Here is a 26,062-nt window from a genome sequence, read left to right on the forward strand (position 1 = left end):
AATCATATCTCTGCCTGCATATGCTAACTCCCATGTAATTACCCCAGCATCTTAAATAAAGCAGGCCCTAAACCTGTCGCTCACATTACAAGCAAACGGTGCAGACCTTGTGAGGGGGGCCTCTATCATTACAATTAATTTATCACAGAAGCAACTGAGATTAGAGGCTAGAATTAAAACCCAGAGCATGGAGAGTCACCGTAGTGACACTGACAAACAGGCTCTTGAGAGGCGGCTGGCTCCAGCGGCTGCCTGACTAATGCCTTTCCTGGGGAAAAGGAGCCTGAGTTGCATTTGGTTTTCTTTACATTTTTCCCACTCAAAGATTTTACTAAAGTGATTTCACTGTCTCTCTTGATTCAAAACGATGTTGGAAAAATTCTACCTGGTACTTAACCAGAACTCTGAACAGGAGTCACCATTTTCTCATTCTTAAACGACCACGTTCTCTCCATGCGAACAATCCCCCTGAGACCTCCCATTTGTTTTTGTTATTAGAAAGGAATTTCTTCTGACATCAGTTTGCTTCCTTTCAGGGGGCAGGAGATTGAGGGGAGGGGGAAAGAGCCCAGAGAATTTGCTTCTAATAGAAAAATACTGTTTGCGTCTCCTCAGGCAGTGTTTCTCACCGAGGTTCCTCAGCTGAACCAGAGAGACAGAAAAATTACTTGAGTAACTGTTTCCTTAGTTCTCCCAAGGGTGGTACCACTAGTACATCTAGATGGTACATCCTAGATGCATAGGAGAGAGGTCGATTCATTACATTCAAGGGGGAGCCTTAGCACGTTCATGCTCACCCTGATTGAAAAAGGCTGCAGAGAGACCATTAGACTGACTCTGTTACAGCATTGTTCAGAGAGCCCAGCAGAGAACCCCCTCCCAGTCCAGGGTCAGCTCCCGTCCCAGCCAGAGCAGTTCTCACTCACCCCCCACCCCCATGCATGGGCTCTCATTAATGGGTGGATAGTGCCTTTCCCAGACATCCTAACCTAAAAGTTGAATTAGAATATGCTAGGCCTCCAGACATTGGCGGATCCCGTTATTGTCATTGTTGTCGTTGTCACCAGAGCTCAATAGTCTGCTCTCTCTGTCAGCTCCACACTGTGCAGCCAAGCCTACTGTGTGCCCACCGAGGCCCAGCTCCTCTCCTTCCCGGGCACAAAGCTGCACTGCCTTTCCCAGCTTCCCTTGCCCTGAGATGTGACGGAACTCTGCTTGTTGGATTGCAGGTGGAGGGGATGTATGCCACTTCCCCTGGGCCAGTAAAGGTCTCCCACTTACTCCTCCGTGTTCTCCTTCTTTCTCAAATGGCAGCTAGAACATCCAGCAGAGGGTTCTGAACCCTAGGGGTTGATGGACCTGAATTCCAAAATCACCACCATGAGGCTGCCTTCTAAACAGGGTTTGTTTGATGTAGTAATTACCCTATCCTGGCTAATAAAGCCTGCAAATGAGATGACTCAACCCCTTCCTCAGAGGCTGTACAGCTTATGAAGAGCAGGGAAGGAAGGAGAACCTGGAGCATAAGGCTGGGAAAGCAGATTTCGGAGACATTTCAGCACTTGGATAGGATAAGGGGCTTAGGACAGCGGAGGCCGGCTGTGGGCCCAGATGCTGGACCTGGGAAAGGCTGCGCACAGTTCCTTGGTCCCTCACACACCTGGCACGTTTCATTCTGATAGCGTCTGGAAGGCTCAAGGGAGAAAAGGTAATAAGGGGGAAGTATTTGAAAATCTGACTCAAATGGAATAATAAACATGTATGTGAAAGCAAACTCTAAATCATAATCTCAAATCAGATCAAGTCGCACCACTGCTTACACTCTTTGGTCCTCCTTGATCTGGTTCCTTGTCTACCCTGGCACTGCTTGTTCTCACAGCTCCCTGGACACATCTTCATCAGACACCTTTTTGGGATAATCTGCTTGCCCGCTGGCTTGGGAATTCTTCAAGGTCAGGAGAAGAGCCTCATTTGTCTCTGTACCCCCTCAGCTGGCTCAGGGCCTGGAGCTCAGTCCTGGCTCAGTATCTGCTAAATGAATGGGCACCAAGCATTGCATGTGTTAATATGACGAGTCTATTTTCTGATACAGGCGTGGCTCTCCCCCTCTCCTTACTCTATAGTGGTGCTGTGAAACTGGAGATAGTCCTCCACATACTTCCTTTCAGTCTTCTTTCTGATCAAGGGCAGGTATTTGAAAGCTGGGCTTCTGGCATTGAGCAAGGTAGAGCAGACTTAACTGGCTTACAAGGAGATGGGAATTACCCCTGGAAAGGTGTATGTTTACCCTATGCTTGAAATAGCCATCAGCTGTGCCAAGGCTGCACTGTGAAATAGGAAAAATCCCACTTCCGATCCCCTAGAACTCAGGTACCTCATGACTACCAGAACACAGCTCCTTTTCTTTCTACTGATAGACTTTTAGCTCCATTTAAGCCATGCATCACTCACTGAGAGAAGGAACGCAAAAATACTTTGAAAAATATGCAGTATATGCAGGGGAACAGATTGGTATCAGTGTCAGTCTGATCTCCCTCCTTCCCTTGAACGTCTTCACTGCAGCACACTCTCCCCACTCCTCCTGCCCACTCAAGAAGGGAGGCTACAGAGGTCTAGACTGGACAGTGCTGGTCTGGATTGGTTTAATATCGTTTAAAAAAATACTATTCCACTATGGAAAAATGAATTGAATCAGCATGGAACAGAAGTTAAGAGTGTGGGCTCAAGGCTGGATTGACTGTGTTCAAGTCCCAGCTCTGCTACTTATAAGGTGATAAGTCTCAGGAAAAACACTTAACCTCTTTAAGACTCTTATGTTTTTAATCTGTAAAATGGGGATGAAAAAAACCCAAGTTCACAGGACTGAAGTATTGCATGCAAACATTTGGCACAATGTCTGACAAATAAAAGGCACCCGAAAATGTTAGCTGTTATTGTTTGGCTTCCTATCTCTGAATTAACACCCATCTTCTCCTTGTGCCCTCTTGTTACAACTGAGACAATGACCCTCTTCCTATTAAAGTCTAGCCCTGGGACTTCTCTGGTGGTGCAGTGGTTAAGAATCTGCCTGCCAATGCAGGGGACACGGGTTTGATCCCTGGTCTGGGAAGATCCCACATGCCGCGGAGCAACTAAGTCCATGTGTCACAACTACTGAGCCCGCGAGCCACAACTACTGAAGCCCACACACCTAGAGCCTGTGCTCCGCAACAAGAGAAGTTACTGCAATGAGAAGCCCCCGCAATGAGAAGCCCGTGCACTGCGACGAAGAGTAGCTGCCTCTCACCACAACTAGAGAAAGCCCACGCACAGCAACGAAGACCCAAAGCAGCCAAAAATAAGTAAATAAATAAATAAATAAATTTATGTGTAAAAAAAGAAACAAAAACAAAAAGAAACAAATAGAAATTTAAAATAAATAAATAAAAAATAAAGTCTAGTCCTCCCCATGTACTCTGGATCTCATCCCTCCTTGCCTTTTAAAAACTGCTTCATTAATCATCATCTCTCTTTCTTGCACTACCAGTCTTTTTCTTTTCTGGATCATTTCAATCAGCATACACACGTGCACTGGTATCTTCTATCAAAAAAAAAAATCCTTCACTTAATTTACACTTAAATGTAAATTGATACAGCCACTATGGAGAACAGTATGGAGGTTCCTTAAAAAACTAAAACTAGATTTACCATATGATCCAGCAATCCCACTACTGGGCGTATACCCAGAGAAAACCACAATTCAAAAAGACACATGCACCCCAATGTTCATTGCAGCACTATTTACAATAGCCAGGTCATGGAAGCAACCTAAATGCCCATCGACAGACGAATGGTTAAAGAAGTTGTGGTACATATATACAATGGAATATTACTCAGCCATAAAAAGGAATGAAATTGAGTCATTTGCTGAGACGTGGATAGATCTAGAGACTGTCATACAGAGTGAAGTAAGTCAGAAAGAGAAAAACAAATATCGTATATTAATGCATGTATGTGGAACCTAGAAAAATGGTACAGATGAGCCGGTTTGCAGGGCAGAAGTTGAGACATAGATGTAGAGAACAGACATATGGACACCAAGGGGGGAAAACTGTGGTGGGGTGGGGATGGTGGTGTGCTGAATTGGGCGATTGGGATTGACATGTATACACTGATGTGTATAAAATTGATGACTAACAAGAACCTGCAGTATAAAAAAAAAAAAACAAACAACTAATACTAAACTTTCATTGGGTTATTTGTATGGAAATATGTTAATATAAATGTTTCAGACATTACATGAAATTTCTAAAAATCTTATATGTTCTGGTATAATGTTATAAGTCATAATTCTAGTTATTACTTTAAAATGTATATCTCAGAAAAAAAAAAAGATTAACTATGAGTTGAACCTGAATGATGGATACAGAAGAGTTCATTATACTGCTATTTTTGTTTATATTTTATTGTTTTTATTGTTTTCTATAATAAAATGTTTTTAAAAATTAAAAATAAACTAAAAAAAAATCCTTCACTTAAACCCACATCCTCTCCACCTGACATCATATTTTTATGCTCTTCTTTATAGCCAATCATTTCCAAGATATTGTCTACATCTGCAGTATACCTTTTCTCATCTCCCCTTAACTCTTCAATTCATGTCAATTTGAATTTGCCCTGTCACTCCACTAAAATGGTTCTCAAGGTTACCCGCCCTCCATATTGCCAAATCCTGAAGACATCTCTTTCTCTGATCTCTCAGTAGCATTTGATAAAGCTTACCATTTGTTCTTTTTAAGAACACTCCCCCTCCTGCTCCTTGGTTTTACCATATCTCTGTCCACTCCTTCTCAGACTTTCTTCTTTTCTTCTACTAAATATTAAAATGTTAGAGTTCTCCAGGGGTTGGATCTTTGATCCAATCAATCCAAACTGATTCTTAAAAAAATAATAATAATGAGGTGTTGTTATAACAAAAACAACAGAACATCTGAAATATATGACACCAGCTTTGAAGCTAGATAGTGGGCAGTAAGGAAGCTGGTATAAAAGTCAGGAATAATAGCAACTTGTATTATGTAGTAGTAAAGCATTTGGCTAAACGATAATAATCTGGAAGGCAGAAAATGTATCTAATGAACCAGTAGAGTTGGAGGAGGAGACTTTATGGCAAAATATGGAAAGCATGAGCTGGTTGCTTTTAGCTACATTTGTTGAGGCACTAACAAGAAAGAGATAAACTCAAAGAGAACTGGCTAGTTTGCAAGCAGAGTTCAGCAGGAATATTGAGAACCCAGAACTTATTGGGTTTAAAAACAAAACTTTCTCATCTCCAGCCTCTCTAGTAAAAGATCTTCAAATTAAGATCCATCCTGGGGCTAAAGATCAAATCGATGGTGCTGCCAGAAGATAAAGTTTCAAGGTGAATTCAAAATCGAGGGTCTTCATTAAGCTCTGAAAAAAACAAGGCAGCATTTAACAGGCTCTTTCAGTTGGAAAAGAGGCTTCTAGAAAGCTTATGAGCATGGTTTTACAGCAGCCTGACATACCCAGAGTACCAGTACTTAAGTCTGGATAGATCATGCCTTGTATGAACTGTAGGTATGGCTTGTGGCACATAGAACTGATTAGTATTGGATACATGGGAAACCCACAAAGTTTGTGAGACAGTTGTATTGGCAAATACACTGCCAGTTCCAGCTAAAAGGGACGGAGACTGTTCAAGATGTAAAAATATCTCTGAGCCCCCAAATTTCTACAGCCAGGCAGTACACTGAAAAAGCTGCCCAGCCACCAAAAAAGGCATCTTATTCAATGTCCTCTTCAGAATTATCCAAGGATGATGGAAAAGGTAGGGCTTTCTGAGTCATGGAAAACAATGGATTGGAGACCCACTCCCAGTAATCAGAACCAGGGCCTAATCAGGGAACATTCCCAACTCCCAGCATGGTAGGACCTGTCAACATTTGCCCAGTAGAATTTCAGAACTGCTATGGACTGGTGATTTCTATGTACATTTATTTCTACCCTTTTTTAATGAAATAATTTATTGCTGTTATCATGTACTTTTCCACCACTCTATGTTTGTTTTTAATTTTTTATTTATTTATTTATTTTTTAAAAATAATATTTATTTATTTATTTGTTTATTTTTGGCCGTGTTGGGTCTTTGTTTCTGTGCGAGGGCTTTCTCCAGTTGCGGCGAGCGGGGGCCACTCTTCATCGCGGTGCTCTGGCCTCTCACTATCGTGGCCTCTCCTGTTGCAGAGCACAAGCTCCAGATGCGCAGGCTCCGTAGTTGTGGCGCACGGGCCCAGCTGCTCCGCGGCATGTGGGATCTTCCCAGACCAGGGCTCGAGCCCGTGTCCCCTGCATTAGCAGGCAGATTCTCAACCACTGCGCTACCAGGGAAGCCCCCACCACTCTATGTTGAATTGGGGGCAGGGGATGGTTGATTTTTTTTTTTTAGTTCTTAGGTTTTCAGATCAAGAGAAACCATATTTAGACCTGACATGGATATAACATGATCCTTTAAGCCAGGAACAATGATTCAGATAAAATTTGGGCAAGTCTTGGGATTGTGAGTGAGTGTATTTTACAGGTGAGAGGATTGTGAATATTCATGAACAAGAGGTAGACTGTGATTGATTAGATTATTGTTCCAGACTCCACGGGAGTTTACTTTCCTGCTCCTTGAGTTTTGGCTCAGTTATGTGATTATTTTGGCCAGTGGTATACGGAGTCAAAAATGACCCAAACATGGGCTTGAAATATGCTTGTGTGGTTGGCCCTCCTAAGGAGAAGAGTTCTTCCCAGGTAGCTGCCACCTCCTCAGCCGAAGCTGCAGAATGAACATCCATGGATCAAACTAGAGCTCAACCTCCTGCAAGGAGCAGAGGTGCCTGGTCAAGTGGAACTTAGATCAGCCAACCTACAGATGCATGAGAAATAAGTGCTACTGCTGTATTCAGCTGAGATTTTTGTAGTTGTTTGTTACGTAGCAATAGCTAAGTGGTTCTTTCTTATTCTTCAAAACACTGGTGCCCCCGGTTCTTTCTCATCCTTCAAATGCAACAAGCACTTTTCTGCCTCAGGACTGTTAAAATAACCTGTTCCTTCTTTTTGAACATGGCTTTGCTCATTGCAGGTCTTAACTTCAGATCTTTATTTAAATGCATTTCTTCAGAGACCACCCTTAGTAGATCATCCAATTATTCTATATCTTTGTGCCATTTGTTTCATAGTACTCATCCTCATTTGTACAATAAATATTTATGTTTCCTTATTTGTTTCCCGCTGGACTATAAGCCTTGTAAAGGAGAGGACCATGTCCATTTATTCACTAATGCATTCTCAAAGTCTAGGACTAAGACTGGTGCATAGTAGGTTATCAATAGATATGTTGGGGAACACTTGGCATACTCTTTGGACTACTCAGAAAGCAGCTTTAAGAATGTAATTCAGTTTATTTCCATTCTTCTTACTTTTAATAATAACTGTTTTGTTCCCTTCCTAATGAGCTGTGTTTCCCAAGGAACTAGGTTGCCTCTTTGGTAACCAAACCAACCAATCTAACTGATGGGCTCCTTGTACATCACTGTGTTTCATTGCTTCTGGACAAATATTATGACTTGGGGTCAAAGACGGATGCAGGTGAGGCCATCTGCTGTTTCTGCCAAGGCCAGGGCAAATTTTTTCACAAACTTTGGTTGGTGTATTCTATCTGTTCCAAAAACATAAGCTTCCCCACAAAAACACACACAGACGCACAGAGCTTGGTTCAAAGCTACGGTGGAAACCTGAGGCCCAAGGGTATCATCAGCCCGATGGCTCCAAGCCCACACACTGGTGACTCCAACATATACCTTCTCCAAGCCACCTCCAGCTTCCTCCCTGTAGCATCTTTTGCCCCTGCTGCAAGGTCCCAATGTCAGTCTCTGCAATATTTCTGAGGCCACAGACCGCACACTGGGGTCTCTTGTAAACCTGGAGGTCCTCTTGTAAGGGAGGGGAGGAAAGAAGACCCAAAACCTGGATCCTGGTACAAGCTACCACGCTAAGTGAATTGTTTCTGGAGGTCTGGCTTTCTGGCTTCCTAACCCCAAGCTTCTCCAAGTCAAGATCTTTGACTTCAATTTCTATACTTTTCTACTTTCTTTTCCTTCTTTGAGGCTTAAAATTGTATTAAATGTTATATCTGAGTTATATGATACACAGATATCATATCATATATGATATGAAGCAAAATAATAAATGAACATTTGTGGACCACCGTCCAACTTAAGACATAGAACATGACCGCTAATAGTTATGTTGTCTTTCTGGATTCCATCTTCCTATCTCTTCCATCCCACTCATATAACCACCATCCCGGATTTTTTCCTCCTCAGATCCTTATTTTTCTCTATAGTTTACCAAAAATGTATGTTTTTAAGCAATATATGGCTTGCTTTGGAACTTTATGAGTGTATCACACCATATGTATTCTTCTGCAACTGGCTTTTCTTACTCAACATTATATTTCTAAGAGTTCTCTGTGTTGATTCATATGGTTGTAATGCTTTCATTTGCACAACTCTATAGTATTCAATTACATGAATATACCACAATCTGTTCATCCATTCTCCTGTTAATGGACATTTGGGTTATTTACAGGCTTTGTTTTGTTGCCATTATGAGCAATTCTGCTGTGAACATCTTGTGAGCAAAAGTTTCTCTAGGGAATATGCCTAGGGATGGAACTGCTAAGCACTCAGCTCTACAGGAATGTCAGCTGCAGTGCATGAGGTCAGGATTTCTGTCTGTTTTGTTCATTGTCTTATGCCCAGAATCTAGAACAGTGCTTGGCACAGGGTGGGTGTCTCAATAGATACTGATTGAATAAATGTAGATAATGTTATGTTTTTCCAAAGCGATGATAACAATTTCTATTCCCAGCAGTCTATCAGGTTATACTTATTATTACTTTTTATCAAACACAAATACCTCTTCCGCAGTTCTGTTTACTCATGTACTCCATGTTAGCCTTTGTGTCTTCTTCCTCTTGGTTCTACAGCTAACAGACCTGGGATGGTCACTGTCTCTGAGTGAACTAGGACAAGTTTAACCACTCTAAGCCTCAGTTTCTTCACTTGTGAAATGGGTACAGCAATGCCTTCCTCTGTAATGATTTAACACACTCAATAATGGCACCAATAAATGATAAATCCTATTACAAAGAAACTTCTTGTCCAACACACTGGTTGATTATCCAGAAAGTCCTGTAAAGCAGAACATCACTTACAAAAGATATACACTCACCTGAACATTTTATTTTAACTTAAAATATATAAATGTGTATTCATTCTCCAGTTTTTTGATATAAGCCCAGGGCATGTGCTGCTGACTGGCTTTCCAGACCTTTCCTGCATAAATCACACTCATAATACAGTGTCTACAATTCTTGGTTTTAGTTTTTTATAGTGGAACAAGAACTTAAAGAAATTAGAGAGCAGATTCTTAGATTGTTGTGATGTTTTTCCTCAATCTATCTTACCCACCCCTCTTTCAACAGCAATTATTTTAGAAACTCACCTTAATTTTCAACTTGACTTTCATAAAACAACAACAACAACAACAAACAACACCTCTTTCCAATTTTATATTGTTCAGTTTACAAAATATTTAATGACATGAGGCAATTACAATAACTGCTACCAGTGGCATAAACAGGTTTAGGAACAAGTACAACTGAGTCTTGATAAGCACACAAGTTAGCTGGTGGGAGAAGCTGTGAGTGGCCATACTATGTAACAGCAAAATTAACAGTAACCATCAGGCGAGAGTACACTGTAGGCATTATTTAGTGTGTTTCACAGAGCATAGAGTGTTGGTTATCTTGGCAAGTCAGTTAGGTGGAAGCTGGTGAAGCCAGCTACCATATTATTATTCTCTTTGTTTCTACCGTTGACCTAGTTACTGGGCCCACCTGGCTTCTCAGCTGATCTCCCTGAAGGCAATCATCTCAGTTAGGCTTGGTTCACTGCCTAGATTTGCTCCTGGGCCAGTAAAGGGAAGACATGGACTCCCCAAGGAATGAAGCCTGATAGGTTAGGAGATTTAAAAATATTCAGTAATTGAATGGTTACTCTTTATTTCTAAGAGTTCTGTGTCCCTGATAAGCTGAGATAAGGAACAGAGTGGGGAGAAAAGTTCCACCTTCCTACATTGTCCTCGGGTGAGGCACAGCGTTGTGGCGAGGAAGAGGGCCTGACTTTAATTAGTCAGACCATCACCCTACTAAACTCCACAGAAACCAAAACAAACCAGGCAGTCCCATATGTCATAAGAATTAAAGGCATGGTTCCCACTTCCTAACGATGCTTTTACAGAAACCGTTCCACTGTAAAACTTTATGATTTGAATCTTTATAGCCGCCAGCAGAGCACATGTTCACTGCCTTAAATTATAACATAATCACAGTAGAAGCTGACTTTCCAGCCCTTTGCAGCCACAAGAGAGGGAAGGGGCCTGCAGAAAACAATGCCTCCTCTTCCTCTGCCCACCTGCCTCCTCCTGGGTTGTACAGTCCCAAGAACGTGGAGGGACAGGAGGAAGCACACACCTGACAGCCCAGGAAGACCTAAAAGCTAGAACCTTCCAGAAAGGTCTAGAGACAAGAATCTAGTCCCGTCTAGGACTTATATGGCTTGGTTAAAGCAAAGTGAGTGCCGCCAAGAAGCAAGACAAGAAGGATAAGAGTGAGAAAGGAAAAACCAGCAGGGATTTGCAGGTATCCTAATTCCACCTTATCATTCCACTGGTCAGATGACTCTTCCTTAACTTCGGTTGAACATCCTCTATTGTTGGAGACTGGGTTGACAAAAAAAGAGACAAAAGTTAAATCCCCCCAACCTCTCCTCAGTTCAATATGGCTAAAAAGTAAAGAGTGAGGAGGAGAGTGTTAGAAGAGGTGGAACAGAAAGGGCCTCGTGTACTATATTAAGAAATTTTCATTTGATTATTTCAGCAATAAGGAGGGGTTAAAATTTTTGAAGTACCATGATGAGATTGCTTTTTTTTTCTTGTGTTTTGCATTTCACCATAGTTTGTAGAGATTACTTTTTAAAAAGACTTTGCATCCAAAGAAGATATACAGACAGCTAAAAAATGAAAAGATGCTCAACATCAATAGTCATTAGAGAAATGCAAATCAAAACCACAATGAGATATCACTTCACATCCACTAGGATGGCTATTAAAACAAACAAACAAAAAAGAAAATACCAAGTGTTGTTCAGGATGTGGAGAAATTGGAACCATCATACTCTGCTGATGGGAATGGCAGCTTTTTAAAAAAAAAAAAAAATTATTTATTTATTTATTTTGGCTGCTCCAGGTCTTAGTTGCAGCATGCAGGATCTTTGTTGCGGCATGCGGGATCTTTAGTTGCGGCATGTGAGCTCTTTTAGTTGTGGCATGCGAACTCAGTTGCGGCATGTATGAGGGATCTAGTTCCCCGACCAGGGATCGAACCCCAGCCCCCTGCATTGGGAGCATGGAGTCTTACCCACTGGACCACCAGGGAAGTCCCAGGAATGGCAGCTTTAAATGGTGCAGCCACTATGGAAAATTATTTGGCAGTTCCACAAAATATTAAACACAGAGTTACCATATAATTCAGCACTTCTACTCCTAGGTATATACCAAAGAGAACTGAAAACATATATCCACAAAAAACCCTGTACACTAATATTCACAACAGCATTATTCATAATAGTCAAAGAGTGAAAATAACCCAAATGTCCATCAAGTGATGAATGGATAAACAAAATGTGACATATCCGTATGATGGAATATTATTCAGCCATAAAAAGGAATGAGGTACGGATATATGTTACAATGCGGATGAAGCTCAGAAACATTATGCTAAGTGAAAGAAGCCAGACACAAAAGGCCACCTTATACGATTCCATTTATGTGCGATGTCCAGAATAGACAAATCCATAAAGACAGAAAGTAGATTTGTGGTTGTCAAGAGATGGAGGAAGGGGGAGAGTTGGGAAATATAGTGTTTCTTTTTGGAGTGATGGAAATGTTCTGGAATTTGATAGTGGTGATGGCTGTACAATGTTGTGAATATACTAAAACCCACTGAGTTGTACACTTCAAGATGATTAAAATGGTTAATTTTATGTTATGTAAATTTTTATCTCATTAAAAAAAAAAAAAAATACTGGAGAGGAGCAAGATAAAGGCCGGAGAGACTAATTTTAAACCTACTGGAATAATCTAGGTGAGCTATGGTAAGACTGAGAAAGGAAAAGCCAGCAGGGATCTGATGAGGGCCAGAAGTAGGATAGTAGTAGGGGGGACAGAGAGGAGGAGACAGAGTCAAACACATTTAGGGGTGAAAATAATCAGAGCTCCTTACATCAGTAAAGAGTCTGGTGACTAGATGGGCGATGCTACCATTAATCAGAATAAGAAACATAAAAAGAGGAGGAGTGGGTTGCAAGGAAAAGATGACTTCTTGTTTGGACATGATAACTGTGAGGTGCTTATGGAATTTTCATTCATTCATTTAACAAATATTTAATGAATGCCTACTGGGTGCCTGGTGAGACTATCTAGTAGGCATTTGGAGACACATTCTTTGAGTTCTAAGCTGGACATAGATATTTCAGGATTAACAACAGAGAGAATGGATGTGATTGTTTAGGGAAAATGTGTAAAGGAGAAACGAAGAAGGCTGAAGACAATCCTTGAGGGTTAAGATCCCTCAAAAGATATGAAGAAAAAGTGATCAGAAAGGCAGAAAATGCAGAACTTAAGGAAACAGGGTTTTAAAAGGAAGGTAGCAACGTTCTGATAGAACAAAGCTGAAAAGTATCCATTGGGTTTGGTAATTAGGAAGACTTACTGGTCTAAAGGTGGAGTGATGGAGGTCAACACTGGACCATGACGGGTTGGGGGATGAATGGGAGATAAGGAAGTAGACATTCATTCTCTCAACAAATACTTATTACATGTCTGCTATGTGTCAGGCTGTAATAGGGAGGAAGTCCTTTTAAAAGCCTTGGAAATAATGGAAGGAAAGAAATGGGACAGCAAATGGAGGAAGACATGGACATGGAGGAAAAATGGGAGAGCTGGAAAGTATAGGAGGGTATAGTTTGAAAGTGAAAGAAGTTCAAGGTCGATGAGTTCTGAGTGATAAGGTTCATGGTGTGGCCATGGGACTACGTAGTGAAGTAGAGTGGTCTTTAGAAATTAATAGGCCAAGAAACCGTAAATGTGAGGTATTGGATCATTCCATCCAACAAATGAGGAGTCGAGAGAGTCAGACAAATGACAGAAGTAAGAAGGAACAGACAATATAATAGTGGAACAGCAAGGGCCTCAAAAAAAGGGGAATTGTGTTTATCCTTTTTTTTTCTTTTTCACAAATAAACAATAAACCTGTATATTCCACTGCCAGCTGCACAGTACACACTCCATAAATAAATGCTGCCGACTGACTGATGTGTCTTCTCAAAAGCATCTCGTATTTGGCATGTTCTAAACTGAACTCTGAGATTTCCTCCTTAACAGTTGTCTTCCATTGTTTTCTGTCTGAGTGAATGGTACCACCATCTATCCAATTAGGAAATATTAGTGTTCCTTCCTCTCTGTCAGTCTTCAGATCTAGTCCATCACCAAGTCTGGTCAATTTTACTTCCTAAACCTCTTTTGCATTTGCCCAGATCGCTCCACCACCAGCACTCTCATCTAAGTGACCATTCTCTCTCGTCTATTGCATCTGCTTCCTAACTCACCTGTGTCCATCTGCTCTTGCTTCCCTCCAATCCATTCTCCACTAGGGAGCCAGATTAATAGTTTCAAAATGTGATCTGATCAAGGCACTTGTCCCCTTTTTCTCCTTCCCTAAACCCTCTGCGGGCTCTCCATGATGGACTCCTTAAGGCCAGACTGCTAAGCCACAGGCTTATCACCATTTTCAGTCCTTTCCGTCGTAGGCCTTGTCGTGATCCCTCCTGATAGGGCCTTTGCGCATGCCGTTGGTTCTGCCTAGGTATGTTTTCCCTCTCCCTGGTGCATGGTTAAACTCGTATTCAGCCTAATTAGCTCAACTTTCCTAAAATCCCTGCCTGGGTCATATCACACCCTTAGGCTTTCATAGCCTGCCACTGTTGCAGTTTTACATTTGTTTGAATAAATATTTGATTAATGTCTGTCTCCATGAGGACAGGGGCTGTGCCTGACACGTTGAAGGAACTCAGTAAATATTTATTGAACGAATGAATGATTTGGTAATAAGCTTGCTCAGTGTTATTAAGTGGCAAATCTGGAACTGTGCCCCAGGAGATGATGTATTAGGTGGGATGTTTGAAAGATGAGCTCCAAGATTCCTTCTATTTCTGAGATTTTTGTGCTTTTAGGTGAACTTCCATTATATTCCTTTCCCTTCTTTCCCTAGGCTTGCTTGCTTGGCCTTGTCAACACCCCTCCATTGGCTACCATAAGGAATTAAAGACCCTAAGGATTGGAAAGAATTAGTTCCTTTGGATGCTAGAAATCTTTCCTTTATCAGATGCTTGAAAGAAACCCTTCAACAAACAACTTTAATAATTGGTCACTTAGTCTCTCCTTAAACACATCTAATAACAGAGCTCAGTTCTTCTCTGAAGGATTCCTTCTGATTTTTCCTTTATTTTCTTTAATAATGTATGAGTTAAGCATCTTTTTCATATAACTATTGGCCATCTGTATTTCTTTCTGAAACTAGTTCTTATATCCCTTCCCTCTTCTCCCTCTGTCTTAATTTAACTGATTTATAAACTGTTCGTAGATTAAGGAAATTGGCCCTTTGCCATATTATGTTACAAATATGTTTTCCAGTTTGTTGATCTTCTGATAGTGTTTCTGTCACCTAAACAATTCTATTCTATATGGAACAAAACTTAAAAGATACAAAAGAATATAAAATGAAAAAGAAATCTTCCTCTCAGCCTTGTTCTCCAGCTCAATTCACCTCCTCAAAAGGGAGTGTTATTAACAGTTTCTTATATATCTTTCCAGAGCTTGTCTGAGCAAAAACAGCATATACGTATATCTGATTTTCTTCCTTCCACGCACACAGAAGGTAACTCTGGTCCGTGTTCTGCATCTTGCCTTTGCACTTACAACACAGGGTCTATTGGAGACCCTTCCATATCAGTACATAAAGAGCTGATAGATATTGCCAAACTGCCCTCTTTAGAGGTTGAACCCATTTACACTCCCATCAGCAATTTATGTACCTCTTTCCACACCCTTCACCAGTACAGCGTTACAAACATTTTTGATCTCTGCCAACCTGATAGGTAAAAAATGGCATATGCATTTCTCTCCGAGTGAAGTTGAGCATCTTTTCACATAGTTAAAGTGCTTATGGCCATTTAAAAATTTTTGTGGCTTCTAGACCTTTCCATCTTTGAAGAATTAGGATCAGGAAGGATTATTGCGATTACGGGAGAAACAATCTTTAGTTAATCTAGAGCAAGTAGCCTGCTTTTCTACCAGTGTAGGAGTGAGAGGGTTTGAGCTTTATCCTTGTTTTTATCAGCAACACATCTGTGACTAAGGCTAAATTATGGTAGAGTAGAAAGATTTTAAGCTTTAAGGTCATATAGGCTTAAATTGGAATCCCATCTTTCTTCTTTGCTTCCTTCTTTCCATATTCACTTATTGAAGTTTTACATGCGTCAGGCCCAGTGCAGGATGCTGGAGATTCAAAGATAAATAAAATCCAGTTCTTGCTATCCAGAAGCTCTCAGTATAATGAAGGCACATAAACCAGTAAGTGTAATGCAAAATAGATAACAATAATGCTGATGCTGATGAGATACTGATAATAGCTGGCAGCTCTGTGGATGATAAATTGGGAAAGGAGAAGACCAGAGACAAGGGGAGCAGTTAGCAGGCTACAGTAGCAATGCAGGCAAGCAATTCAGTGAGAATGAAGAAGAATCAGATTCTATGTATAATGAGGCAAAATAAGTAAGACAGTGATTTTGGTAAAAGCAGGGAATGAGGATAGACTCTGGTGAGTTGAGGACCGAGAAGTGAGGAAATCTGCTCTTTTATATATTACATAATGGTTCACCAAGTGTTCACCCCCTCCATTCCCCCACCTCCATCTTCCCTGCCCCACTGATGTTGCCTTGCCCATATGACTTGCTTTGCCCTCAAAGCAGGGTGCGATGATTTTCCTACCCTTGAATTTGGGCTTGGCCGTTAATGCGCTTCATCCAATGGAATGTTAGCAGACTAGTGCAAGCAGAGGCTAAAAATGTGCTTGCACGGTTGGCATTGGTCTCTTGGGCTCCTGCCTTTCACCATGAGAAGAGCACGCCTTTGGTGGCTGATGGTTCAAGGGGGATAAAGGACACATAGAGCAGACACAGACCTAACCCACAGCCTGAAGCCAAGCCCGGCTGAGCCCAGCTGAGATCAGCTGATGCTCAGTGATCCACATACCTGTGCATTCAAGAAACAAACACCCACCACATTATGGCACTGAGTTTCGAGTAGACATACTATACAATGTGACAAAAGCTCAAACCTGTGATACAGGTTTCCAACAGAGACATTGCTTCTCCAGGCTAAATATCCCCACTAACTGCAACCGGTCATCGTATGTCTTCTCCTTTCTCATTTCTGCCAAATTTCCTACAAGATGTACCAACTGGGACCAATTAGGAGGCACTGCCCCCAAAGAGACATCAAATTAGAATTAGAATGCATGTGATGCTCTTCCCCCTTCTTCCCTTCAACTCTGCCTCCATTCTAGAGCCAGCCAAATGGCAAAGGAAGAAGAAATCTGTCCCGGGGGCCTGGGCTCAGAGAGACTCTAGAATTAAGAAGCTGGGTAAGATTAAAACTCAAGCTCCATGAGTGTATCAGAAGGGAGTGGTCCTCAGCTCCTGGTTAATTCTAGAAACTCAATTTATTCTATAAACCAAAAAAGGAGGTCAGGCATCATCTAAAATGTCTCCATGGCAACTAGTCATACACCAATTATCTACAGTTGCGATTCTAAAGACTGTGTTGTTTCACATCCAAAATCACCTAAAGCCAGGAAGAGAGAGGGAGGATACAGGAGCAGATCCATGTTTTGAAGCTTAGCATGTACAACTTTGAGAGCTCTCTTTAAAAAATTACACATATAAATCAGGTTCAAAAGTGAGTATTCAGAATGACAAACGATAGCACGACAAATTACAAAATTTTAAAAGTTGAGGAAAATCATAAGCATCACAAAAGTTTTTAACAGACTGCATACTCTGATTAACTCTTCATATGAACAACAATTGTTAACTAATTTTCTGTAAAGAAAAGGGAAATATAATTCAGTCTTTTGTCTACCATTATTGATCAAACTTTATTATTGAAAATAGAGGGAATTTCTTTCAGCTTCAAAACTCCCTATTAGTATTGTTATATAATTTTTTAAAGGATTATTGTGAAATTTGGGGAAACATCTATCAAGTTTCTTTCATATAGGCATTCAGGGCATTTCAAATTTTCCTGAATACTTTTGGACTTTATTGACATTCTTTTACCAGTTTATTATTGATGCCCTAGTTATAGTGCACATTAAGAGTTTTATGTTATCTTCAGTGATGTCAATATTTTGGGGATGTGTAAAACATAACTTCACATAAGAATGCACTTATTATTAGTAGCATTGCTACAGGTTTATGCCCTATAAACACAGGAATTTTAATAAACTCTATCTCATGTGATTCCCATCAAAAAAGGAAAAAATACATAATACATTTATCATTGTATATACTGCATTAAGAAATATATTCCTGATAGGTGAGAGGTTCTGTTTTGACCAGGCATCAGTAAAAACTAAAATTTCCACTTACAATTTTACATATGTGATGACTAGTTTCTGGATCCATACGTTTTTAGCCTTGTTTCTCTTCCATGGCAGGGTACCCTAGGGCACATTCATGCCCATAGAAGCTCTGGCCATGCACCTTTGCGTCCTGGTCCCCAGTGAGTTAGCACAGTGGGCAGTAGCAGGTCTCCTGAGAGCCACTTCTACACCAGGACAGCCAGTAGTAAGTTAACTCTGCACAGAAGAGACTGTGAACCACATAAATAGATCCCATTAAATCCAAATAAACAAACTATATTCCCAACTCAACTTCCCTTTAACCAGGTCCCCAAAACACCCACAGCTACTTCAAAGCCACTCCACAGGAGGAGAAGTACGAAGTTAGAGTGGAAACAGTGGTCATCTTCAGCTTTAATTAAGGTATTTTTTTCCAAATTAAAAAAATGTGACCATGAAGGCCTCTCCTAGGACCCCATGCAAATAAGGGGCCCTTAAGTTTAAATTTCATTAGCTTCATAGAAAATCCATTTCTGGGGGGGGGTAAAAATCTCAGCTTCTTATTGGTCTAGGCACCATCAATAGACAGCATTACTTTTTTCTTCCCCATTAAGCAAATATTAATTGAATACTGATTATGTGCCAGGCACAAGGCATACAATAGTGGTAAAATGCGTACAGTCCCTGCCCTCATGAGCTTATGCTTTAGCTGAGATAGACAGCAATCAAATAAAGAGCCATACTTTAGATGAATGTCACAAGAATGTTTCTTTTGTGGTTTTGCCTGTTATGCTTCAACCAAACCTATTGTTGTGATGTGCTGACATGAGAGAGGAAGGCCGGGCAAGCGAGGAGCCACTCCGTGGAAAAGCCCACAGGCCTCTCCTCGGACCCTGTGGTTCTCCGTGGGCTCAGAGTCTGGCCACTGCCCTCCACTCCTGCCCCAATATGCTCAGCACCCCCAGTCAGTCCACCCCTCTGGCTCTTCAGGCTTAGCATCTCTGGAACCTTGAGGCTGGAAAAGACTAGCTCAGCAGGGCTTCTTCAGTGGGGGAACTCAGGTCCCAAAACCCAGCAGAAAAACCACTGGATGCTGATCTAAGGAAGCTGAGGAAGGACCCTGAAGTGGGAAGTAGTTAGAGCAGCTCGCTACTTCTCACTCTAAGAAGGGGAAAATGAGAATTTCCTCAATGACCATCACCAGGAGGTTCTGATCTCCCATTATATTCTGCCCTCCATTGAGTCAGCCTACTGACATATCTTTTATCTTCTTTTTTCAGCCAAGCACCTTGAAATTGTTATCTAAAGTTATCACCTCCAGGTCTCACCTCCAACTTACTACCAGTCCATAGAATTCTAGCTTCTGCCACTGAAACTGCAGATTCCAAGGTGCTGTTGCCACTCTGTCCATATCCCTGCCCTTACTACTTGAGTGCACACCCGACTTCCAACTGCCAGCACCTGCATTCATTTGCTTTTTCGTGCAACCAGGGTCTGCTTTGCTGCCCAAGTATCAGGCTGGAAAGGTCAGTAAGTTAATGCCCCTAAGAGCAGCCCTCAACAAATGACGTGCAGGAGTCGGTATATAATACCCCAGCTCCCTCAACTCCTGCATCGGGTAACTGTGAGCTGAGCGCTCTGCACTGACTTCCGGAGCTTTCCAGCGGGATTAACGCTAATTGCCCACAGTGGTTGCTGGCTTGATAACTCATCCTTTATTGGCTGCTCCTGGGCCCCATTTCATGATTCTCTCCCACCTCCCTGTGTTCCCTCACCTTTCAAATAAACTAATCCTTGTCTCAAGGTCTGCTTCTCTGGAAACTCAAACCTAGCACCAAGATCACCAATGCCATCCTAATGATTTCAGTCCTAATGTGTTATTTAGTGAAGAAGTATGCACTGGAGTACCTACCAGGTGCCAGGCCCTGTCTAATCTTACCTCACTTCTTTGTTATGTCTCACACTGGTAACCATCGCTTCCTCAAGCCCTCCTGCCTTGGATTCAGGCTTCGTTGCGTGTCAAGATTCCCTCTGTCATCGGCAGCTCCTGCCTCCCCTGCCCCTTACACAGTGATGTTCCTCAGAGCTCTTAACTCAGCCATTGTTCTTCCCGCTCAACATGCCCTTTTTTGGTGATGTAACCTACATACATGGGGTCAAATTCCACTTATGTGTTGCAGATTTTTAAATCCCTTTATCTACTTGTACTCTGTCTCCTGGGTTCCAGACTTTTATGTTCGACTGTCTATTGGGCATTTCTACTTGGGAGTGAAAAGTCACCTCAAATTCAATATAGCCAATGTTTGGGGGGCTATTGGATGGGTTCTGTGTAAGGACAAGTATGTGAGGAAATGGGGTAGAAGATTTTGGCAAGAAAGCAGTTAAAAGTGATGGATCTTGGGATCAAGGGTTGATAGGGAGGAAAGTGATTCTAGGCAGAGGCTGAGAGGTTGGGAAAAAATGCAAGAGTCAAAGGCAGTGCTGGATTACCCAATAGATAAACATATTCTCAAGGCACCAGCAAAGCAAAGGGAACCCCTGCAACAATTCTGGGGAGAGAATCTGAAAATTTTTTTTAAAAGCACGGAAATAATCACCATGGGAAAAGTCAGACTTTACTGGACTTCCTTATGCTTATTTTATAAGTTAGTATTGTTTTTATTTTAAATTCCATAGGGGAGTACTGATGAGCCTAGTGGCAGGGCAGGAATAAAGGTGCAGATGTAGAGAATGGACTTGAGGACACGGGGGTTGGGGGGGAAGGAAGGGGAAGCTGGGATGAAGGGAGAGAGTAGCACTGACATATATACACTACCAAATGTAAAATGGATGGCTAGTGGGAAGCTGCTGCATAGCACAGGGAGATCAGCTCGGTGCTTTGTGATGACCTAGAGGGGTGGGATAGGGAGGGTGGGAGGGAGGCTCAAGAGGGAGGGGATATGGGGATATATGTATACATATGGTTGATTCACTTTGTTGTACAGCAGAAACTAACACAACATTGTAAAGCAATTATACTCCAATAAAGATGTAAAAAAAAAAAAAAATTCCACAAGGGAACTGTCTCTTTTTTGATGCTTAGGAAGATTACAGGTCTGGCCTGGGCCTAGGGAATTGATGAAATTAAAGCGTAGCTATAAGAGCAAAGGAGAGAGGACGCAAGAAGGATAGAGGTTGTCACCTAAGAGTAGGTGCTCTCTTAACTGATCTCTTCTTTACTGACCTACTGGGTTCACTAAAAATTCCCCTTCCCGCTGTAACACACCCTGGTTAATGGCCACAGCACCCTGCCTGGTCCTGGCTAGTAGGCTACCCTCTTGCACGTCTACACCTACTTCCACAAGTTGAGTGTAAGTCTTTATGATTGTTCCAAAATTTATTTATGCCAAGAGTAGTAGTTACTGTACTTACATAATTTAATTAAATATTATGTAAGCCAGTGATGCAAAAAGAAAGAGAACGGTTGTTTCTAAGAACACTAAACTAAATGCTTTGGAAAGTCCCAATAAAGGAAAGTCTCTTTAAAATGCTATTGAATTGGGTGTGGGTGAGACAACTGGAAAACAGTTAACATCTACTGAATGTTGACTATGTGTCAGGCACTACATTAAGCCTTTATATAAAATATTGATTTGATCCTCACGATAATTCTCTGAAGTGAGTATTGAGGAAACTGAGGCACAAAGAAGCCAACAACTTGCCCAAGTCGGAAAGTGGTGCAGCCAGGATTTGAAGCCAGGCAGTCTGGCTTGGGAGATTGTGCTCTTAACCATTATGCTATCATGTAAAAAACCTGAAAAAAAATCATAATCATGGAGTCTGTGGCAAGGTTATTTTATAAGGAATATTTAAGTTACTTGTTCTGCTGAAATCAATCAGACGATTCAATATGGGTGCGGTCATTCAAGAATCAAAGACTCCACACTTACGGGAATACCTTGGCCCTCTACCTGAAGATTAGCAAGTGCATTTGTATATTCTAAATTAGAGTAAGAGGTTGAAAACATATATGGAGTACTTTTGATGATTTCCCGCTTTAACTGATTTTGATTAATCATCCTACTAGCCATGCTGAATGAGTAGGACTTCTCTGTTTTAGAATTTAAAATTTGGGGGATGGAATAGCAATAGATGAAGAATCAGTTCTCTCTCTATCCCTCTTTGAATATAGCACTCTCTTGTTTAAAAACCTTTGATTCCCACCACCTTCTCCCACTCCCAACAGGGAAAAAAGCCAACGTTACAAGCAGGATCCTCCTCACCTTTACAATCTTAACTCCAGCCAATCCACTTAGTCATATTTCTAGTGATTTGCCAATTACTTCATGCCCATTCATGCTTCTGTATCTTTGCACGTGTCATTTTCCTTGCCTGGAATTCTCTTTACTACCTCCTCCGATGAGAGAAATCTTACTCATAATTATTCTTCATTCATTTATTCAACACGATTCTGGACATCTATGTGAATAATGAACTAATATATATAATAATATAATTATATGTCTTTATTGAAATGTTATAAGCTGTTCTTTTCCTTCAAAGCATTTATTGCAATTTACCGTTTTCTATTTCTCTTTGTGTTCATTTGTTTAACGTTTGAGGGAAGGAGGAGAGGAGAAAGGAAGAGGGGACAGGAAAGTAGACACAGGCTGTTACGAGAAAGTTGCAGGAAAAGGCAAATGCTGGGAAAACTCTGAGGAGTCAACTTTGGAGCAGATCTGAAGGGTAGTGGGATTAACTGGGCAGCATGGGCTGGAGGCAAGGGTGGGTAGGGGCAAAGAGGTGGGTGGGAGAACACGTGTTCTGGATCAAGGGAACAGCAGGTGCCAAGACCCAGAGGCAGAAGCAGGAGGGGAGACATGTTTGAGACACTGAAAGAAGGCTGGGGTGGCAGGACTGCAGAGCATAAGGGAGACTGTGGGTGACGGGTGTGAGGCCAGATCCCTCAGGGTGCTACCCGGTCATGCTAATGCAACTTGGATCTTTCTCAGAAGAGCACAGAGAAGCCATTGGTGAAACAAAGCAAGGGAATAAATAACATTTTCAGTTTTGTGATTTAAAAACATCTTTCTGGTTGTGTGTAGAACAGATAGGGAGAGTGACAAGTGTCACTCTTCTCTTGGGCTTTCCCTGGTCTCAGGTGAGGTTAATACTTTCTCACATGTGCTCCCACCAAAATTCAGAAGCTTCTTGAGGGCAGGGCCTCAGTGTGTTTTGTTCACTACGGTATTTCTAGTGCCTAAAACAGCACCCAGCACTTAGGAGGTTCCTAGCAAATGTTACATAAATAATGCAACGTTATGATGTCATTTTTCACACTACACTATTTTCTTCCATAGGACTCAACTCCATGGGCTTTTCGGTGCTCTGAGAAGTAAATGGCCTTTCTTGTAAAGGGGGAACTGAATTCTTCCTTAATGTGCCATTGAAGCTATGAACAAAAATCATGTAATCTGAAGGGAGAAGACGTCTGTCCTACCGCCTGATTTTTTCCTTTTCCTACAACATGTAGTAACCATACCTCATTATAGGAGCACTGGACAAAAAATTCCACAAATTCGGCAGTGGAAAGAGCTGCATTCTCTCCTAAATTAAACATCTCCAGAGATTAATGGTAATTGTCTTGGCTTGGGTTACCCAATAGCCTTTACTTAGTCTTTTCCTCTGAAGGTCTTAGGGCCTTTCTCCAAATCAAGAGAGTCCTTATTCTTATTCTGGGAATATGACACTTGAGCAATATTTTCACTAGAATCACAAGATCCCAAGGCTAGAAAGGTTCTTGAGGGTCATTTAATTTGCCCTCACCCCCACCCCAAAGCTGAGACCCCCTCAGGAACACTCCTTCTCATCACTTGGCTCTCTGACTTCAGGGTGTCCCTAGATGAGCTCTGGTCAATCAGGGACAGATGGCAGGTGCTGGAGCTAGAGAACTCAGAGTCATCCTTGATCTTCACTAGGTTTCCATGTTTATTCCAAAGAGTCTGTGCTATAGTCATAGCTTTCTGACTAGTTGATTCTCTGTCTTGGTTGCCAACTCCTTCCCTTACCCCAGACTGTTAAATTCATTTTTCAGGATTCTTTTCCCCTTTCAACCTACTCATTTTTCCATATTGTTTTCAACATCTCCAGTTCATTCATTTGCAGTTCTAACAAACCTCTATTTCTTGCAACCAACTTAAAATATCAAACTCCTTAATTAATTAATTAAACAAGTATTGGTTGGATGCCTGCCACATTTTCCAGCCCACAAATTTCTCTTTCCCTTTATAGTACCAGTAGCCCCCCAAGACTCTTACAGCAGCTTCACTGCTGGCCCCACCTCCAGCCTCTTTCCTTTTCCCAAACCCCAGACCCATCACAACAATCACTGGGATCAGATCATTCCCCTTTTCCAAAGCCCATAATGGCTTATCTTTACTCAGATTGAACTTTGGAACCACAGGCTTTCAGGGTCTGCATTAGTGGTTCCTGGCCCACCTTCCCTACCCTATTGTCCTCAAGGTCAGTGCTCTCTGTAGGCTCCCATGACATCATCATGTTACATTAAAGTATTTTAGGGTAGCATGCATCACTCCCCTTTCAGGCACCATTTTGTTTCCTTTTCTTTTCTTCCTCTTCTTTTTTTTTTCTTTTAATTTATTTTTATTTTTATTTTTGGCTGCGTTGGGTCTTCATTGCTGTGTGCGGGCTTCTCTCTAGTTGTGGCGAGCAGGGGCTACTCTTTGTTGCAGTGCGCACGCTTCTCATTGCGGTGGCTTCTCTTGTTGCAGAGCACGGGCTCTAGGCACGCGGGCTTCAGTAGTTGTGGCACGTGGGCTCCAGAGTGCAGGCGCAGTAATTGTGGTGCACAGGCTTAGTTGCTTTGCGGCATGTGGGATCTTCCTGGACCAGGGTTCGAACCCTTGTGCCCTGTATTGGCAGGCGGATTCTCAACCACTGCGCCACCAGGGAAGCTCTGCTTCCTCTTCTTTTGCTCTCTTTTTCTTTCTATCCCATTTTCCTTCCCTCCCTCCTATGACCCCCATGGGTGGCTCAATTCAGAAAACATAATATCATCTTGCTCAACCACTTCCCAAGTCTTGTCACTGAGGTGTCCTCCCTGGCATCTTATGTTTGAGGCATGCCCTTGCTACCTGAATCAGTGTGAGGAGACCAAACACATTCTAAAAAGAGATTTGACAGAAGCAAAGGAAAGAACAAAACAAATAGAAATCCAGTAAACGGAGAATGACAGGAAAATGATTTGGCAATTTCTTATAAAGTCAAACAGATACTTACCATGTGACCTAGAAATCCCACTCCTAGGTATTTACCCAAGAAAAATAAAAACTTATGTTCACACAAAACCCTATCTGAAAATGTTTATAGTGGCTTTATTCATAATCTCTCCAACCTGGAAACAACCCAAATATCCTTCAACTGGTGAACAGATAACTTCAGTGTAACCATATAATGGAATACTACTCAGAAATAAAAAGGAATAAACAACTAAAACAGGAAATATGATGCCAGAAATTGGGGATCAAAGGAAAGGTCGACTACAAAGAGGAATGAGGGAATTTCTGAGGATGGCAGAATTCTTCTGTATCCTGATTGTACCGGTTGTTACATGGTTGTACTGATTTGCCAGAACTCATAGAACTGTACACTATAAAGGGTGAATTTTACTATATGTAAATTATACCTCAGTAAATCTGACTTTAAAACAGATAAACCGGGCTTCCCTGGTGGCGCAGTGGTTGAGAATCTGCCTGCCAATGCAGGGGACACGGGTTCGAGCCCTGGTCTGGGAAGATCCCACATGCCGCGGAGCAGCTGGGCCCGTGAGCCACAATTGCTGAGCCTGCGCGTCTGGAGCCTGTGCTCTGCAACAAGAGAGGCCGCGATAGTGAGAGGCCCGCGCACCACGATGAAGAGTGGCCCCCACTTGCCGCAACTAGAGAAAGCCCTTGCACAGAAACGAAGACCCAACACAGCCATAAATAAATAAATTAATTAAATTAAAAAAAAAATACTGAAAAAAAAAGCACACAATTAAAACAAAACAAAACAAAACAAAACAGATAAACCTCTAGCAACAGAAGAATAAAAAAGAAAACACACAGGCAAATAATAACGAAAATAAAAGAGGGGGTTTAATATTTGACATAAAGAAAATCTAAAAACTGTAATTAAACATAACTTTATACTTAAAAAGTAAAAAGCTACCTGAAA

At 41.6% G+C, this 26,062-nt stretch overlaps 1 protein-coding gene and 1 long non-coding RNA gene across 4 annotated transcripts in view; one reads left to right on the forward strand and one right to left on the reverse strand.

Annotated features, from left to right (window-relative positions):
- The window catches only part of RNF220 (ring finger protein 220), a 216,615-nt gene that overhangs the window by 151,865 nt on the left and 38,688 nt on the right, over window positions 1–26,062 (reverse strand). The gene's annotated exons all lie outside the window — the stretch shown is intronic.
- LOC309658055 overlaps window positions 1,775–26,062 on the forward strand; it is a 77,870-nt gene continuing 53,582 nt past the window's right edge. The window contains exon 1 of the long non-coding RNA XR_014262014.1: window positions 1,775–4,011. This is a non-coding gene — a long non-coding RNA (uncharacterized lncRNA). The remainder of the gene's footprint in view (window positions 4,012–26,062) is intronic.

The sequence above is a fragment of the Balaenoptera physalus genome (genome assembly GCF_965194825.1).
Source record: "Balaenoptera physalus genome assembly, chromosome: 1".
Classification (NCBI taxonomy): Eukaryota; Metazoa; Chordata; class Mammalia; order Artiodactyla; family Balaenopteridae; genus Balaenoptera; species Balaenoptera physalus.